This window comes from Nicotiana tabacum, chromosome 8 (assembly GCF_000715075.1).
Source record: "Nicotiana tabacum cultivar K326 chromosome 8, ASM71507v2, whole genome shotgun sequence".
In the NCBI taxonomy this organism is placed as follows: Eukaryota; Viridiplantae; Streptophyta; class Magnoliopsida; order Solanales; family Solanaceae; genus Nicotiana; species Nicotiana tabacum.
In genome coordinates this window covers 207,953,192-207,972,242 of record NC_134087.1, presented here as the reverse complement: position 1 = coordinate 207,972,242, position 19,051 = coordinate 207,953,192, and positions in this window count along the sequence as shown.

Here is a 19,051-nt window from a genome sequence, read left to right as displayed (position 1 = left end):
AAAAATACAAGAAAATAATTCAAGCCATAAAATAACAAATCTTCTCCTTGCTTTGAATTCTCTTTATTAACAGGAACAACGTCTTTCTACCTTGCCCTTAACCCTTGTGAGGGCTCTATTGAGTATTGCACACACCAGTCAAGTCTAGGCAATGCCAAAACTTGTTGGCCAGGACTGCATTGGTCATCATATCAGTTGGATTATCATGCGTAGACACTTTCTCCACATTAACAACCCTTTTTGATATAATATCTCGAATAAATTGATGTCTGACTTCATTATACTTCATCCGCTCATGAAACATCTTATTCTTAGTAAGATGAATGACACTCTGACTGTCACAAAATATTGGTATCTTCTTCTGAGCTAGTCCAAGATTACTTACCAAACCTTGTAGCCAAATAGCCTCTTTTAGTACTTTCGTAATTGTCATATACTCAGCTTCTGTGATAGACAAAGCAACAAGAGACTGCAAAGTCGCCTTCCAACTGATGACACTACCAGAAAGAGTAAAACATAACCAGTCAGATATCTTCTCTTATCTAAGTCTCCTGCATAATCTGGATCAACATAGCCAACTAAGGATTCACTCAACTTGTCTTTGTAAAAAGTCAAGCGTACATGTGAGTACCTTTCAAATATCGGAAGATCCACTTCACTGCCTGCCAATGTTCTTTACCGGGACATGCCATATATCTACTCACAACACTAACAACATGTGAAATGTCAGGGCAAGTGCAAACCATATCATACATAATGCTACCTACAACACTCGAATATGGAACACTAGACATATGCTACATCTCCTCGTTTGTTTTTGGTGACATGTTTGCAGACAACTTGAAATGGGAAGCAAAAGGAAAAGACACATCGTGTTAGATCTCTTGAAGACCTTTTCAATATAGGACAATTGAGACAACATTAACTTTCCAACCCTTCTATCTCGAGCAATCTCTATCCCCAATATCTTTTTTGCAGCACCCAAATCCTTCATCTCAAACTCCTCACCTAGCTGCTTCTTCAATCTGATAATATGTGACATGCTTCTAGCAGCAATAAGGATGCCACCCACATATAACAACAAATATACACGAGAATCATCTTCAAGCTTTTTGTAATACACACAACTATCATATGTACTTCGAGAAAATGTATTTTGAATCATGAATGTATCAAATCTTTTATACCACTGCCTAGGCGACTGTTTCAGACCGTATAAAGATTTCTTAAGCAAGCAAACATGATTTTTCTTATCTGAGTAACGAATTCCTCGGGTTGAGCCCGAGTAAAGAATTTTTGAAAGAAATTGTTTTTCTGAAAATGATATGAAAACTTGAATTGAAAATGAGTTAGAAAATATAGGTATCTGGCCCGTATTTTGGTTTCGGCACCCGGTACAGGTTTTAAATATGCGTTAAGCACTTTCTGGGAAGTTTGGTCGAAATCAGACGTCGTTTGGCGTGTTTCGGACCTAAATGTCTAAAGTTAGAAGATTGAGAAGTTTGAATTGGAAACGATGATTTTGAGGCTTGATTCTTTGATTATGATGTTATTTTTGGCGATTTGATCGCACAAGTAAGTCCATAAGGTATTTTTGAGATCATATGTATGTTTGGTTTGGAGCCCAGAGGGATCGGGTGAGTTTTGAGTGGGACCCGGGAGGTCTTAGACTTAAAAAAATGCAGGTTCAGGTGTTGCAGGCCCCAGTGCGGCCGCGTCCATTTCCGCGCGGTTCGCGCTGGCAGCCATGCGGCCGCGGTGTTTTTCTATGCGGTCCGCGTGGTGGGGTTCAGAGGGGTCGGTAGCCAGGTCGACCAGCGCGGCCGCGCACCAATTCAGTGCGGTCCGCGCTAGGTGGTTCAGAGAGAGCCCACTTTTTCCCTCCCTCGGCGCGGCCGCGGTACATTTCTGCGCAGTCCGCGCCAGCCCCCAGCAAAGTATATAAACTCGGGGTTTTCAGTCATTTTTCCACTTTTCAAAAACCCAAAATTTAAGAGGCGATTTTCCAAACAACGTTTCTTCTCCAAAACGATTGGTAAGTGATTTCTAACTTAATTTCTTTACTCCTTGACATCTTTTAACATGATTTCAACTTGAATCAAGGATTTTCACAAATGGGAATTGGGGGTTTTGGTTAGAACTTAGGTTTTCGTAAATTTGGGGAGTTGGACCTCAAATTGAGGTCCCGATTTCAACACTAAGCATATATTTAGATTCATGGGGGAATGGGTAACCAGGTTTTGGTCCGAACCTCGAGTTTCGACTATGTGGGCCCGGGGGCATTTTCGACATTTTTTTTGGGAAAAACCTTGTAAAAACTATTTTATGCATTGCGGTTAGTTCCAATAGTATTCATTAATGCATTAAAGTAATTTGTGACTAGATTCGAGCGGTTGGGTGGTGAATTCGAGGGGTAAAGCTATTCTAGAAGCGTGAGTTGAGTTTGGAGCATTCGAGGTAAGTGGCTTGTCTAACCTTGTGTGGGGGACCTTTCCCCTTAGGATGTGCTATATTTGATAATTGAAATGCCCTGTACGTGAGGTGACGAGCGCGTACTTGAGCTAATTGTTGAAAATCCGACTTTTCCTTAAGTATTTCAATTGAGTTCTTTTTTTTCCTATTTTATTCTACTTGTGAATTTAGCATGTTGCTAGACTAGGAAGGCATGTTTAGTTGACTTAATTGCCTATTTGCTTAAATTGCCTGAATTGCATTACGTGAAGCATGTTAGTCTAGAAGTAAATGTTTACTTGGTACGGAATTAGCGTTTAATTTAATATTCTTGTGTTGCTGCTCTGTGTTTTAAATTGGGACTACGGGACGATATCCCGGGAGATTTCCCCTGCACTTTTACTTTGGGACTACGGGCTAGATTCCCGGGAGATCCCCTCGCATATATATTAATGATACCAAGAGATCCTCGGGATACCAAGAGATCCCTGGCGTAAATTTAGGATACCGAGAGATCCTCGGGATACCAAGAGATCCCTGGCATATATTGAGGATACCAAGAGATCCTCGGGATACCAAGAGATCCCTAGTACATGTTGAGGATACTAAGAGATCCTCGGGATACTTAGAGATCCCCGGTTACTTCCCTTATGGTTTGCTTTCACCTCTGTTTCCGTTATTGTACTCTTATTATCCTGTATAGATTCTTATTGTAGATTCTCAATTGCACTGTTTATCTTATCCTGCCATCTTTATATTTTATTTAACCTCAGTAGGGCCCTGACCTTCCTCGTCACTACCCAACCGAGGTTAGGCTTGACACTTACTGAGTACCGTTGTGGTGTACTCACGCCTCTTCTGCGCATGTTTTCATGTGCAGATCCAGGTACCTCTACTCAGGTGCACTATTAGTGAGGTAGGAGGACTACAGAGACTTTGAGGTAGACCTGCTGCGTCCGCATACCGACGAGTCTCCCTCTTTATTCCATCTTTAGTATTTAGTTCTCTTTCCTTCCGTTTGTTAGATATTCTGGAGTTTGGAGCCTCTCTATACATATTCTGTAGCCTGTGTTTCCCGTGAGTTTTCGGGTTTTGGGATTGTTTTAGTCTTGAGATATTGAGTTGTACATGCCGAGCGGCATTCTGTACAATTTCTTTTTATTTATTTGTTTAGATATGGTATTCTATTTTTCTACAATTATTATGTTTTTCTGTAAGTGTTAGGCTTACATGGTCACGGAGACCAGGTGCCGTTATGACATGTTCACGGTTGGTAAACTAGGGTCGTGACAAGTTGGTATTAGAGCTCTAGGTTCATAGGAGTCACGGAACACAGGCCGGATTATTAGAGTCTCGTTGATTGGTACGAAGACGTCTGTACTTATCTACGAGAGTCTATGTAACTGTTTAGGAAAAAATTCTTCACTTCATTGATCTCCTTGTCATGCGATATTTTTGACATCAGTTCTAAACTTCTGTCTTCTATTCTCTCACAGATGGTAAGGACACGTGCTACTCGGGACGATCAGGCACCCACACCCCCTCCTGCAGCCGTCAGAGGTAGGGGTCGGGGCAGAGGCCATGGACGTGCACGGGGTGCAGCCAGAGTACCTGCACGAGCTGCCGCTGAGGTACCGCCAGTAGATCCAGCCAGAGTTCAGGCACCCAACACGCCTACAACCACTACTACTCCAGCCTTTCAGGAGACATTGGCACAGTTTATGAGTATGTACACCACGCTGGCTCAGGCAGGGTTGCTTCCCCTTGCTGCAGCCACATCCCAGGCCGGAGGAGGGGCACAGACTCCCGCCGCCCGCACTCCTGAGCAGCGAGTGCAGGTTGAGCAGGTCCCAGAGATCATTCCTGTACAGACTACAGTTCTAGTTCAGCCCGAGGATGGGGCAACTACTTCTGAGGATGAGCAGCGGAGACTCGAGAGGTTCAAGAAGTATGATCCTCCGGTTTTCAGTGGACTAGCGACAGAAGATGCCTTGGGATTTCTACAGGGTTGCCACCGTATTCTTCGTACTATGGGAATTATCGGATCGAGCGGGGTTTCTTTCACTGTTTTCCAACTTTGGGGAGCCGCCTATGAGTGGTGGCGCACCTATGAGTTAGACAGTCCAGACGAGGCTGCTTCACTGACTTGGACCCAGTTCTCAGACATGTTTTTGAGAGAGTTCGTCCCTTAGAGCCTTAGGGACGCATGGCTTGTAGAGTTTGAGCATTTGCGCCAGGGTGCTATGACTGTTTCAGAGTATGCCATCTGTTACACTAGATTGACTAGGCATGCACCAGCCTTGGTTGCTACTTCTCGCGAGAGGGTTCACCGGTTTGTTGAGGGGCTTATTCCTCCCATCAGATCTAGCATGGCTCGTGAGTTAGAGATGGATATTTCTTATCAGCAGGTAGTGAGCATTGCTAGGAGGGTTGAGGGTATGCATGCTAGGGAGAGAGAGGAGAGGGAGGCCAAGAGGTCTCGTGAGTCGGGCCATTTTTCTGGTGCCCGTACCCCAACTGCAGGTCATCATGGTAGGGGCTATATGAGTCACCCCGTTCATTCAGCTCTTCCAGTAGCCAACAATGCTCCAGCTCCTCCCAGATCTCAGGAGCCATATTATGCACCTCCAGTTTCTAGCGCGTCTCCTACGCGGGGTGCTTTCAGAGGTCAGTCTAGCAGACCTGGCCCTAGCCAGTCACAGCCACCACATCCTCCCAAAGCTTGTTTCGAGTGTGGTGACACACGCCACGTGGTGAGGGATTGCCCTAGACTTGGGAGGGGTGCACCTCCACAGACTTCTCAGCCACAACGTGCCCCGCAGAGTTCTCAGGCTATGGTTACAACTCCAGTTGCTACCCCACCTGCTCATCCAGCTAGAGGTGGAGGTCGGGGAGGTAGAGGTCACCCTAGAAGGGGAGGCCAGGCCAGATACTATGCCCTTCCTGCCCGTACCGAGGCTATTGTCTCCGATTCCGTCATCACAGGTATTATACTGGTTTGTCACAAAGATGCATCAGTTCTATTCGATCCAGGCTCCACTTATTCTTATGTGTCTTCTTATTTTGCTCCACATTTTGGTGTAGCCCGAGATTCCTTGAGTTCTCATGTTTATGTATCTACTCCTGTGGGAGATTCTATTGTTGTGAACCACGTTTATCGGTCGTGTTTGGTCACTATTAGTGGTTTTGAGACCAGAGCAGACCTATTGTTGCTCAATATGGTTGATTTTGATATTATTCTGGTCATGGATTGGTTGTCGCCCCATTATGCTACTCTTGATTGTCACGCCAAGACCGTGACGCTGGCTATGCCAGATATTCCGCGTGTTGAGTGGAGTGGTACTTTAGATCACACTCCCAGTAGAGTTATCTCTTTTCTTAAAGCTTAGCATATGGTTGAAAAGGGGTGTGCCGCGTACTTAGCTTATGTGAGAGACGTCAGTATTGATACTCCTTCGGTTGATTCAGTTCCAGTAGTATGAAATTTTCCCGATGTGTTCCCAGCTGATCTTCCAGGCATGCCGCCTGATAGAGATATTGATTTTGGCATTGATCTGTTGCCGGGCACTCAGCCCATTTCTATTCCCCTATATCGTATGGCTCCTCCTGAGTTGAAGGAGTTGAAGGATCAGTTGCAAGAATTGCTTGACAAGGGTTTTATTTGGCCTAGTGTATCGCCTTGGGGTGCTCCTGTCTTGTTTGTAAAGAAAAAGGATGATTCTATGCATATGTATATTGATTATCTCCAGTTGAACAAAGTTACAGTTAAGAACCGTTATCCTTTGCCTCGTATTGATGATCTGTTTGACCAGCTTTAGGGTGCACGGGTGTTTTCTAAGATTGATTTGTGCTCAGGTTATCATCAGTTGAAGATTCGAGAACCAGATATCCCGAATACTGCTTTCAGGACTCGGTATGGCCATTACGAGTTCCTTGTTATGTCATTTGGGCTGACCAATGCCCCAGCAGCCTTTATGCATTTGATGCACAGTGTGTTCCGGCCATATCTTGACTCGTTCGTCATTGTCTTTATTGATGATATTCTGGTGTATTCCCGGAGTCGGGAAGATCATGAGCAGCACCTGGGAACTGTGCTTTAGACTCTGAGAGAGAAAAAGTTATATGCTAAGTTCTCGAAATATGAGTTTTGGTTGGATTTAGTGGCATTCTTGGGCCACGTGATATCGAGTGAAGGTATCCAGGTGGATCCGAAGAAGATAGAGGCCGTGCAGAGTTGGATCAGACCATCCTTAGCTACCGAGATCCGCAGTTTCCTTGGTTTGGCTAGCTACTACCGTCGTTTTGTGGAGGGGTTTTCATCGATTGCAGCCCCTATGACCAGGTTGACCCAGAAGGGTGCTCCATTTCAATGGACGGAGAAGTGTGAGGCGAGCTTTCAGAAGCTCAAGACAGCCTTGACCACAACCCTAATTTTGATACTGCCTACAGGTTCGAGGTCTTATACAGTCTATTGTGATGCCTCGAGGGTTGGCCTCAGAGCGGTGTTGATGCAGGATGGTAGGGTGATTGCCTACGCGTCCAGACAGTTGAAGATACATGAGAAGAACTACCCTGTTCACGACCTTGAGTTAGCCGCCATTTTTCACGCCCTAAATATTTGGCGCCATTACCTATACGGTGTGCTTTGTGAGATTTATACTGACCATCGAAGCTTGCAGCACTTGTTCAAGCAAAAGGATCTAAATTTGCGCCAGAGGAGGTGGTTAGAGTTGCTGAAGGACTATGACATCACTATCTTGTATCACCTGGGCAAGGCCAATGTGGTGGCCGATGCTTTGAGTCGCCGGGCAGAGAGTTTGGGGAGTTTGGCATATCTACCAGCATCAGAGAGGCCTATGGCAATGGATGTTCAGGCCTTAGCCAGCCAGTTTGTGAGACTGGACCTTTCAAAGCCCAGTCGAGTCCTAGCTTGTGTGGTTTCTCGGTCTTCCTTGTTTGACCGTATCAGGGAACGGCAGTATGATGACCCTCATTTGCTTGTCCTCAAGGACAAGGTTTAGCACGGTGATGCCAGAGATGTGACTATTGGTGATGATGGGGTATTGAGGATGCAAGGTCGGGTCTGTGTACCCAATGTTGATGGTATTCGGGAGTTGAGATTGGAGGAGGCTCATAGTTCGCGGTATTTTATTCACCTAGGTGCCACGAAGATGTATCAGAATTTGAGGCAGCACTATTGGTGGAGGGAGATGAAGAAGGATATAGTTGGATTTGTAGCTCGGTGCCTCAACTGTCAGCAGGTAATGTGTGAACACCAGAGACCAGGTGGGTTACCTCAGCAGATAGAGATTCCGGAGTGAAAGTGGGAGCGGATCACCGTAGATTTTGTAGTTGGGCTTCCACGGACTTTGAGAAAGTTCGATGCTATTTGGGTGATTGTGGATCAACTGACCAAGTCCGCTCACCTTATTCCTGTGTGTACTACTTATTCCTTAGAGAGGTTGGCGGAGATCTATATCCGGGAGATTGTTCGTCTGCATGGTATCCCGGTTTCCATCATTTTAGATAGAGGTACTCAGTTCACATCACGGTTCTGGAGGGCCGTTCAGCACGAGTTAGGTACTCGGATAGAGTTGAGTACAACATTTCACCCTCAGATGGACGGACAGTCCGAGCGCACTATTCAGATTCTTGAGGATATGCTCCGCGCGTGTGTGATTGAGTTTGGAGGGTCTTGGGATCAGTTCTTGCCATTGGCGGAGTTTGCGTACAACAACAACTATCAGTCCAGTATTCAGATGGCACCGTATAAGGCTTTATATGGGAGACGGTGTAGATTTCCGGTGGGTTGGTTTGAGCTGGGCGAGGCTAGATTATTGGGCACGGACTTAGTTCAGGGTGCCTTGGAAAAGGTTAAGGTGATTCAAGACAGACTCCGTACAACCTAGTCCAAACAGAAGAGTTACGTAAACCGGAAAGTTCGTGATGTTTCCTATATGGTAGGTGAGCGAGGTCTGCTTCGGATTTCGCCTATGAAGGGCGTTATGAGATTTGGGAAGAAAGGGAAGTTGAGTCCGAGGTATATTGGCCCTTTTGAGATATTGAGGTGAGTTGGGGAGGTTGCTTATGAGCTTGCCTTACCCCCCAGCTTGGCAGGAGTGCACCCAGTATTTCATGTTTTGATGCTCCGGAGGTATCACAGTGACCCATCGTACGTGTTGGATTTCAGTTCAGTCTGGCTGGACAAGGATCTATCCTATATTGTGGAGCCAGTGACAATATTGGACAGACAAGTTAGAAAGCTGAGGTCAAAGAACATTTCTTCGGTAAAGGTTCAGTGGCGGGGCCAGCCGGTCGAGGAGGCGACCTGGGAGTCCGAGTTTGATATGCGGAGTCGTTATCCTCATCTATTTCCCGACTCAGGTACTTTTTTCTTTTGTCCGTTCGAGGACGAACGGTTGTTTTAGAGGTGGAGGATGTGACGACCCAAAGGGGTCATCACCGGATTCCTTCCTTTTCCATGCTTCCTAGGCTTTGAAACCCTTGCTTTTAGTTGCCTCGAATTGTGTGCGCAGTCCGAACGCGTAGCCGGAAAGCTTTTATGTTGAAATATGCGAATTATGTGAAAATTTTGATGAATGTTGATATAAATATTGTTAAAGTTGACTTCGGTCAACATTTTAGGTAAACGGACTCGGACCCGTGATGTGACGGTCCCGAAGGGTCAGTAGGAAAATATGGGACTCGGGCGTATTCCCGGAATCGAAATTCGAGGTCCCGAGCCCGAGTAAAGAATTTTTGAAAGAAATTGTTTTTCTGAAAATGATATGAAAACTTGAAATGAAAATGAGTTAGAAAATATAGGTATCGGGCCTGTATTTTTGTTCCGGCGCCCGGTACAGGTTTTAAATATGCGTTAAGCGCTTTCTGTGAAGTTTGGTCGAAATCAGACGTCGTTTGGCGTGTTTCAGACCTAAATGTCTAAAGTTAGAAGATTGAGAAGTTTGAATTGGAAACGATGATTTTGAGGCTTGATTCTTTGATTATGATGTTATTTTTGGCGATTTGATCGCACAAGTAAGTCCGTAAGGTATTTTCGAGATCATATGTATGTTTGGTTTGGAGTCCCGAGGGCTCGAGTGAGTTTTGAGTGGGGCCCGGGAGGTCTTAGACTTAAAAAAAATTGCAGGTTCAGGTGTTGCAGGCCCCAATGCGGCTGCGGCCATTTCCGCGCGGTCCGCGATGGCAGCCACGCGGCCGCTGTGTTTTTCTGTGCGGTACGCGTGGTGGGGTTCAGAGGGGTCGGTAGCTAGGTCGACCAGCGTGGCCGCGCACCAAATCAGTGGGGTCCGCGCTGGGTGGGTTCAGAGAGAGCCCACTTTTTCCCTCCCTCGGCGCGGCCGCGGTACATTTCTGCGCGGTCCGCGCCAACCCTCGGCAAAGTATATAAACTCGGGGTTTTCAGTCATTTTTCCACTTTTCAAAAACCCAAAACCTAAGAGGCGGTTTTCCAAACAACATTTCTTCTCCAAAACGATTTAGTAAGTGATTTCTAACTTAATTTCTTTATTCCTTGACATCTTTTAACATGATTTCAACTTGAATCAAGGATTTTCATAAATGGGAATTGGGGGTTTTGGTTAGAACTTAGGTTTTCTTAAATTTGGGAAGTTGGACCTCAAATTGAGGTCCGATTTCAACACTAAGCATATATTTAGATTCATGGGGGAATGGGTAACCGGGTTTTGGTCCGAACCTCGAGTTTTGACCATGTGGGTTCGGGGGTATTTTCGACCTTTTTTGGGGGAAAACCTTGTAAAAACTATTTTATGCATTGGGGTTAGTTCCAATAGTATTCATTAATGCATTTAAGTAATTTGTGACTAGATTCGAGCGGTGGGGTGGTGAATTCGAGGGGTAAAGCTATTCTAGAAGCGTGAGTTGAGTTTGGAGCATTCGAGGTAAGTGGCTTGTCTAACCTTGTGTGGGGGACCTTTCCCCTTAGGATGTGCTATATTTGATAATTGAAATGCCCTGTACGTGAGGTGACGAGCGCGTACTTGAGCTAATTGTTGAAAATCCGACTTTTCCTTAAGTATTTCAATTGAGTTCTTTTTTTTTCCTGTTTTATTCTACTTGTGAATTTAGCATGTTGCTAGTTTAGGAAGGCATGTTTAGTTGACTTAATTGCCTATTTGCTTAAATTTCCTGAATTGCATTACGTGAAGCATGTTAGGCTAGAAGTAAATGTTTACTTGGTACGGAATTAGCATTTAATTTAATATTCTTGTGTTGCTGCTCTGTGTTTTAAATTGGGACTATGGGACGATATCCCGGGAGATTTCCCCTGCACTTTTACTTTGGGACTACGGGCTAGATTCCCGGGAGATCCCCTCGCATATATATTAAGGATACCAAGAGATCCTCGGGATACCAAGAGATCCCTGGTGTAAATTGAGGATACCGAGAGATCCTCGGGATACCAAGAGATCCCTGGCATATATTGAGGATACCAAGAGATCCTCGGGATACCAAGAGATCCCTAGTACATGTTGAGGATACTAAGAGATCCTCGGGATACTTAGAGATCCCCGGTTACTTCCCTTATGGTTTGCTTTCACCTCTGTTTCCGTTATTGTACTCTTATTATCCTGTATAGATTCTTATTGTAGATTCTCAATTGCACTGTTTATCTTATCCTGTCATCTTTATATTTTATTTAACCTCAGTAGGGCCCTGACCTTCCTCGTCACTACCCAACCGAGGTTAGGCTTGACACTTACTGAGTACCGTTGTGGTGTACTCACGCCTCTTCTGCGCATGTTTTCATGTGCAGATCCAGGTACCTCTACTCAGGTGCACTATCAGTGAGGTAGGAGGACTACGGAGACTTTGAGGTAGACATGCTGCGTCCGCATACCGACGAGTCTCCCTCTTTATTCCATCTTTAGTATTTAGTTCTCTTTCCTTCCGTTTGTTAGATATTCTGGAGTTTGGAGCCTCTCTATACATATTCTGTAGCCTGTGTTTCCCGTGAGTTTCCGGGTTTTGGGATTGTTTTAGTCTTGAGATATTGAGTTGTTCATGCCGAGAGGCATTCTATACAATTTCTTTTTATTTATTTATTTAGATATGGTATTCTATTTTTCTACAATTATTATGTTTTTCTGTAAGTGTTAGGCTTACATGGTCACGGAGACCAGGTGCCGTTATGACATGTTCACAGTTGGTAAACTAGGGTCGTGACAAGTTGGTATCAGAGCTCTAGGTTCATAGGAGTCACGGAACACAGGCCGGATTATTAGAGTCTCGTTGATTGGTACGGAGACGTCTGTACTTATCTACGAGAGTCTATGTAACTGTTTAGGAAAAAATTCTTCACTTCATTGATCTCCTTGTCGTGCGATATTTTTGACATCAATTCTAAATTTCTGTCTTCTATTCTCTCACAGATGGTAAGGACACGTGCTACTCGGGACGATCAGGCACCTGCACCCCCTCCTGCAGCCGTCAAAGGTAGGGGTTGGGGCGGAGGCCATGAACGTGCACGGGGTGCAGCCAGAGTACCTGCACGAGCTGCCGCTGAGGTACCGCCAGCAGATCCAGCCGGAGTTCAGGCACCCAACACGCCTACAACCACTACTACTCCAGCCTTTCAGGAGACATTGGCACAGTTTATGAGTATGTACACCACGCTGGCTCAGGCAGGGTTGCTTCCCCTTGCTGCAGCCACATCCCAGGCCGGGGGAGGGGCACAGACTCCCGCCGCCCGCACTCCTGAGCAGCGAGTGCAGGTTGAGCAGGTCCCAGAGATCATTCATGTACAGACTACAGTTCTAGTTCAGCCCGAGGATGGGGCAGCTGCTTCTGAGGATGAGCAGCGGAGACTCGAGAGGTTCAAGAAGTATGATCCTCCGGTTTTCAGTGGACTAGCGACAGATGATGCCTTGGGATTTCTACAGGGTTGCCATCGTATTCTTCGTACTATGGGTATTATCGGATCGAGCGGAGTTTCTTTCACTGCTTTCCAACTTTGGGGAGCCGCCTATGAGTGGTGGCACACCTATGAGTTAGACAGTCCAGACGAGGCTGCTTCACTGACTTGGACCCAGTTCTCAAATCATTAAACGTTAAATTAGTTGATTATTATTATTATTATAAAATATTACATGTATTGTCTTAAAATTGTCAAGTAGTTTATTTTTCGACACCATACTTGGCTTAACCTCAATACAAACTACTCAAATTGCATTCCAATTCAAATTCGAATATCATATCAGTTTGTTAGTAATAGTGATTTTTTTAAAAACGACACATAATGTAAATTAAAAAAATATTCTAGGATATTTTATCTTATAATCTATGTATTTGAGTTGAAAAAAATATTTAAAATCGATGAGATTAACTTTCAAAATTTTTATACTCAACAAAGATGAAACATAAGAAGAAATTTGTTGTAATCTTTTATTTCTCGATTTTAGATTTTTCTAACATTTTTTCAATATATATTTTCTTTTATCTTATTTTTATGTCATTATTTCTTTTGTTACAAAAAATTAATTTATTTCACTATAAAAGGATCAGTTTTAATAAAAATTGTCTACGTATGAACTTTAATTACATTTTTAGTCTTTGGTTGAAATTATTTCATATTTTTCTTTTGGCTTTATCTAATCAGCCTAAATAGGTGCTCATCCGACCACTTAAATTTAAAAATTGAATGATGTGTAATTTTTATATAATCCATATATAATGTGTATAATCGTGTATTGTCGGTATATTATCTGTTTATATTAGCTATAAAAAGTAAACAATAAATATGACCGGATATTATGTAAATATTCCATAAGATTTCGATTTTTTGAGTTTATTTATTATATAACTTCTATTATAATAATTTTAAAACTCTCTACTAATGTTCAAAAATATCTTATCTTTTTATTATCTTTGAATTAAAAAAAGTAAAGAGTTTTCCGAAATAATTTATTTACATTTTAAAAAAATATTTCACGTCATACCAATTTTTTCTTTATATATACTCTTTGTTACATTTAAAAGTCACTATAGAAACTATCAATTATAAACTAATTTATCTCTTGTTGAGTTTGAAAAAAAAACTTTCACATAATCTAAAGATTCAAAACTAATATTCTTTGACCAAAAAAATATTATACCCTTGCAATATTGGCTTGACTATAGCTAAAAGAAGGGGTTTCAACTTATACCTTTCAATTCCTTGAATGTGCTAAATTGAAATTAATGATAGCAATTGTATAGCCAAAGTTTTGTTATTTGTTTGAAGTCCATTTATGCAAATTGACTTTTCAAACAAATATTCTTCAAGAAGAAAAAAGAAATAACTTTTTTTTTTATTTTTAATATTGACTGATTTTGTGATGTTTCTTTCTCCAGCATGTATGTTTACTTTGTTATATATGTAAGTAAGTTTTTATTTGGTTTTGTAAACTCTTTTTTGTTATTTAGATAAACATAGACGTGTAGCCTATATATTACATTTATTTTAAACGAATTTCATTTTATTCAAATCTAGCTACAGTGTTTCAAAGAACTATACTTATAGGATTTTAAATATGAAAGAGTTTTATAATTATATGGAGTATTTTTTTTTTGGTAGAGGCAAAGTAGTATTTAAATAATTAGAAAAAATAACAAAAGTTCCTAACATGATTGCATATGATCATTAACCAAATTAAGTATGATAACATGATAAAAAAAGATAAATTTTATTTTTAATTTAAATTCAAATTTTAGAACTTTATCTATAAATTCAAAATTATCTTTTAATTTAAATTCCATATATATTTTAATTTATATTTCGTATATATATATAAAATATTTGTATTTAACTAAAATAGTCAAATATAGAATAAAGTTACCATATACTATTGACATTTATTAGCTTGCCACTTGGCTTAACCATAATGTCAATTATATATGGTAACTTTCTTGCTTTAATATATATATATATATATAGATTTAATTTAAATTTAAATATTTGTATTTAACTAAAATAGTCAAATATAGAATAAAGTTACCATATACTATTGATATTTATTAGCTTGCCACTTGGCTTAACCATAATGTCAATTATATATGGTAACTTTCTTGCTTTAATATATATATATATATATAGATTTAATTTAAATTTAAATTTTAGAACTTTATCTATAAATTCAAAATTATCTTTTTAGTACCTTAAAATTTGTAAAACATTTCAACTTACCTGTAACCTTGCCTTATTTGAACCCTTCCGCATTAAATTTTTTTAGTATTATAACTTTAGAATTAACTTATTTCATTTATTACTAAAAGATGAAATTAGTTGAATTAGCAGGAAATCAACAAATCGATGAAATTTGTTAGAGAGAAAAAGAGAAAAAAAACGTTATTGGCAAGAGTCAATAAAAATAAAGATTCAAAAGAAAAATGTCAAATCAAATTTTTTATTCTTTGAGAGTAGCACAAAAAATAATAATTGCAGTTAAAATTATAAAAAATTGTAATGAGCTAATACTTAAAATTTAAATAATGAAACTTAAGTTATTACATTTAATGTTGAGGAAAATATAATCAAGTGTTTAAATTAAGTTACCTTTAATGTTGAAAAAGAAACAACTAAATCTTTACATTAACTAATTAGCAAAAAATTAAATTAATTTTTTTTTCATCACATGAGTAAAATTATTTTTAATTAACTAAACTATTAGCATCTGAGAACTTTTGTGGTGCAAGTTTTCTTTTTTTTTTTGAGTTCAAATATATTTTTTATACTCTCTTCATTCCAAAAAGAATAACACTATTTTTTTAGTTCGTTTAAAAATTAACAATACTTTTAATTTGAAAAAAAGAAATACTTATACGTTAATATCCTAAGTATTATTTTAAAATAAGTAAGGTTATATTGGTCTATACTATATATTGTTAAGGATATTTTTGGTAATTAAGAAGAAATGTCAAAACTGTTTCTGCTTATATTTTTTTATGCTTCTCAGAAACTGCTTCCTCTTCTTCCGAAAAGCATTTTTTTTCTCCCAAAAAGCTTGGCCAAACACTTTAAGTTGAGACAAAAAAAAGTGCTTCTAGGATTGGAGAAGCTTAATTAAACATGAATATTTTATTTTATTTTTAATGATAAACTTTTATAGCCACTCAAATATTATGGTACGTGCAAGATCACAAGTTTCAAAAGTTTTACTTTCCTACTTTCTTAAATTCCGTATCCAGTTAAACTAAATTAAAGCAGATGGATAATATTAATCTAATTCTTTAAAGCTTTGCATTCAGTGATATGATTTTGAGAAAACATTCCTATAGTACATTGAGCACAATGATAGAAGGTAAATAGAAGGAAGATTGGGGATTTTGAGAAACAAAAAATGAAATATAAAAGCATCAATTAAGCCTATAGTACATATGGAATACTCCAGTTATTAATGTAAATACAAAGTAATGAGAAACTAAGAACTTGAACACTCATAGGCGTTGAAGTTTGGATTCATTTGAACACTCATAGGCTTTGAATGTCAGATTCCTGAGATCGAAAAAATATTGGCTAAGTAAAAGAAGAATCGTCATGCTCAATTTGAAAACTTGGGTCATGAACTTCGGTAATAATGAAGAACTTTTAAATAGACTCTTCCATGGAATGATAACCGCTACAAGAAGATGGAAAGGTCATAACACATACGAATTAATTGTGACAACTTTTCAGTTTATTATTTATGTACTCACTCTTTCTCAAATTATCCATTGTGGTTTCTAAACATAGTTAGTCTCAAATTATTCGTTATTTTAGAATAAATATTCAATGAGAATAGATTACATATCAAGACATAAATAAGGGTAAATAGTCAAAAATCCCTTATAATTAATGTTTCTTAAGGGTCATGTAAAAGAGAAATATGACCGATAATTTGAGACGGAGGGATTAGCAGATAAATAAAAAAAATGAATGAAAAAGCAAAAAAATCTGAAAAACATAAATATGAATCCAGGATTTTGAGAGGTGCCATGTCAGCACTTTTTGCTCCTCTTTTATAGTATACTAATATATTTATCCGCTTCGCACGGTCATGGTAATAGATTTAAAATATGACTAAAAGTCAGTTTCATAAGTTTTAAAAGGAAATAAAAGGAGCCCAAATATTCTTTTGTACTTTGTGAAAAAGTCACTTTATACTTTTCATGACTCCTTTACCGAGGAATATTTCATTTTAAATATAAGGCAATCCATTTAAATTGTGCATAATTGTGCATTTTAACTTGAAAATTAGGGAAAATGTATAATAACCTATACCCGGATTCCCAACTACACACTTTTTCTTTGCGGGAATCTTATTACCCCCTTAAACTTATTTTAAATGAAATTATTTGCACCCTTAACGCTGATGTGGTAGAGTGTGTGTATTTCACTGCAAGAAAAAATGATTTTCAGATTAATTTTTATTCTTTTTTACTATTTTTCTTACCTTTTTTTCCTTTTCCTTTTCCTTTTCCTTTTTCTTTGTCTTTTTTCTTTTACTTTTTTTTTCGTTTTTTCTCTAATTCCGGCGGATATTCATTCACCGGCGACTTTGTCTAACCATTTTTCTTTCATTTTTTTCTTTTCACACACAAATTAAACTCTCAAAAAATTCTATTCATAAGCAAAGCAAAATATACTCAAATTTGGGGGGAAAAGTTCATTATCAGAAAACCTTCCCACGCCGGGAAAAAATGATGCATTTAAATTTTAGCTGGAAAAAGTTTTCTCAGCTTATATTCGTTTTTATTTCTTTTTCTCTTCCTCCCACCCATAAATTACACTTTCAAGTATTATATTTATTTATATATATATATATATATATATATATATATATATATATATATATATATATATATATATATATATATATATATATATATATATATATATGAAAGACGATATTAAGCAATTGATATTTCACTTTATCATAATTTTTTTTAATTTCTTTGTCCATATATTTGTTATTCATGTTTATAATTATTAGTCTTGGACTACATATACATATTTTTATTTTTTCTCTAGTTGCGCCCTTTTTCATTAAAACTCACGCTTTATTTGCGCTTTACGCTTAAAGCCCCAATAGACCTTAGAGTTTTTTTGTGCTTTTCGCCTTTTGATAATACTGTATTTAGAGTAAAGGTGGCTAACGGGCCGGGTTGGACCGGAACCGGACCGGCCCAGACCGGTTTAAACCTGAACCGGACCGGCCCGGTTCATAGGGGGCCGGGTGGGCTGGGTAGGGGGTTAGGCCGGGGACGGAGGGGTTCGTTTGGGCAAGCGGTTAACCGGGCCCGGGTAACCCGGTTGGCATGAACAGTGCCCGAACCGGTTAACCCGGACCGGTTAACTGTCAGAATTTTTTTTTATTTTATTTTTTTTGTACTTTCCTGCAGCGTGGGGCCCACTATCCGTTGGAAAAATCGGATTTTTCATCACATATCCGTTGGCCAATGGATTTGTTGCATAAATGGCCATTTTTTTTTAATTTTTTGTATTTAGTACTTTACAAAATTAACCCTTTTAAAAATCTATAAATACCCCCCCCCCCTCTTCATTTTTTCACTCAAAAATCTTATCTCAATCTCAATTCTCAAATTCTCAATTTCTCTCTTCCCTTCAATTTGCAAGATTTCATCTTCTAATTTTTATAATTTTTATTTGACTCTCTTTTCTTGAATTTATTTTATCGGAAGTTGTCATTCAGAAATTTGAAGTTTGAAGTTCAAAATTGATATACTTGCTTGATGTTTGTTCGTGGTAACACCGGAATTGCGTAATCAAGTCCTCAATTTATTGTCGAATTCGGTGCACTCCCTCCAACTCTTTCTCTTATTTAATATTTTAATTGCATATTTAATTTTAACTTATACTTTAATTTTTACAATATGTTTAGTGCTGCTAAAAGAGCGTGTAGAAAAGTTACTGGTAGGGGTGGAAATAAAAAAAGAGGTAGTCCTGGAGCTTCTGATAGTAATAGTAATGACCCATTAACACATGTTTCTGAATCATCGCCTAATGATAATGTAGATATAGATTATGAACAATTACAAGAAGATTTTGGAATAGAAGATAATGAAATTGGAATAGAAGATGAGATACCACCTACACCTACTAGTGGTGGAGTTGGTAGTATTGGAGTTGGAGTTGCTAGTGCTACAAGGGTGGTGGTCGTGGAACCAATCCTAGTATACCACCTGTGTCTTCGACTTCTACTCGTAGAAAAAGAAGTAAGGTTTGGAATTTTTTTGAAATAGTAGAAGGTACTGATAGAGTTAGGTGCAAAATTTGTAACGATACTTTTAAACATTTGACTGGAGGAAATTTAGGTGGGATGGGGACGCTTAGTAGACATATGAGAGTTGACCATCCCATAGAATGGGCACTGATGGGGATGGAAATCAAACAACTATTAACCCTACTACTGGAGGTCTAGTAAAATATGATAAAATGAGGGATCGTGAGGAATTAGCAAAAATGATTGCTTTGGGTTGTCTACCTTTTTCTTTTGCTTCTTCATCGTATCTTATTATGTATATTCAAAAGATTTACAATCCTTTATTTAAAAGTATCCCTAGAAGTACTTGTAGAGCAGAT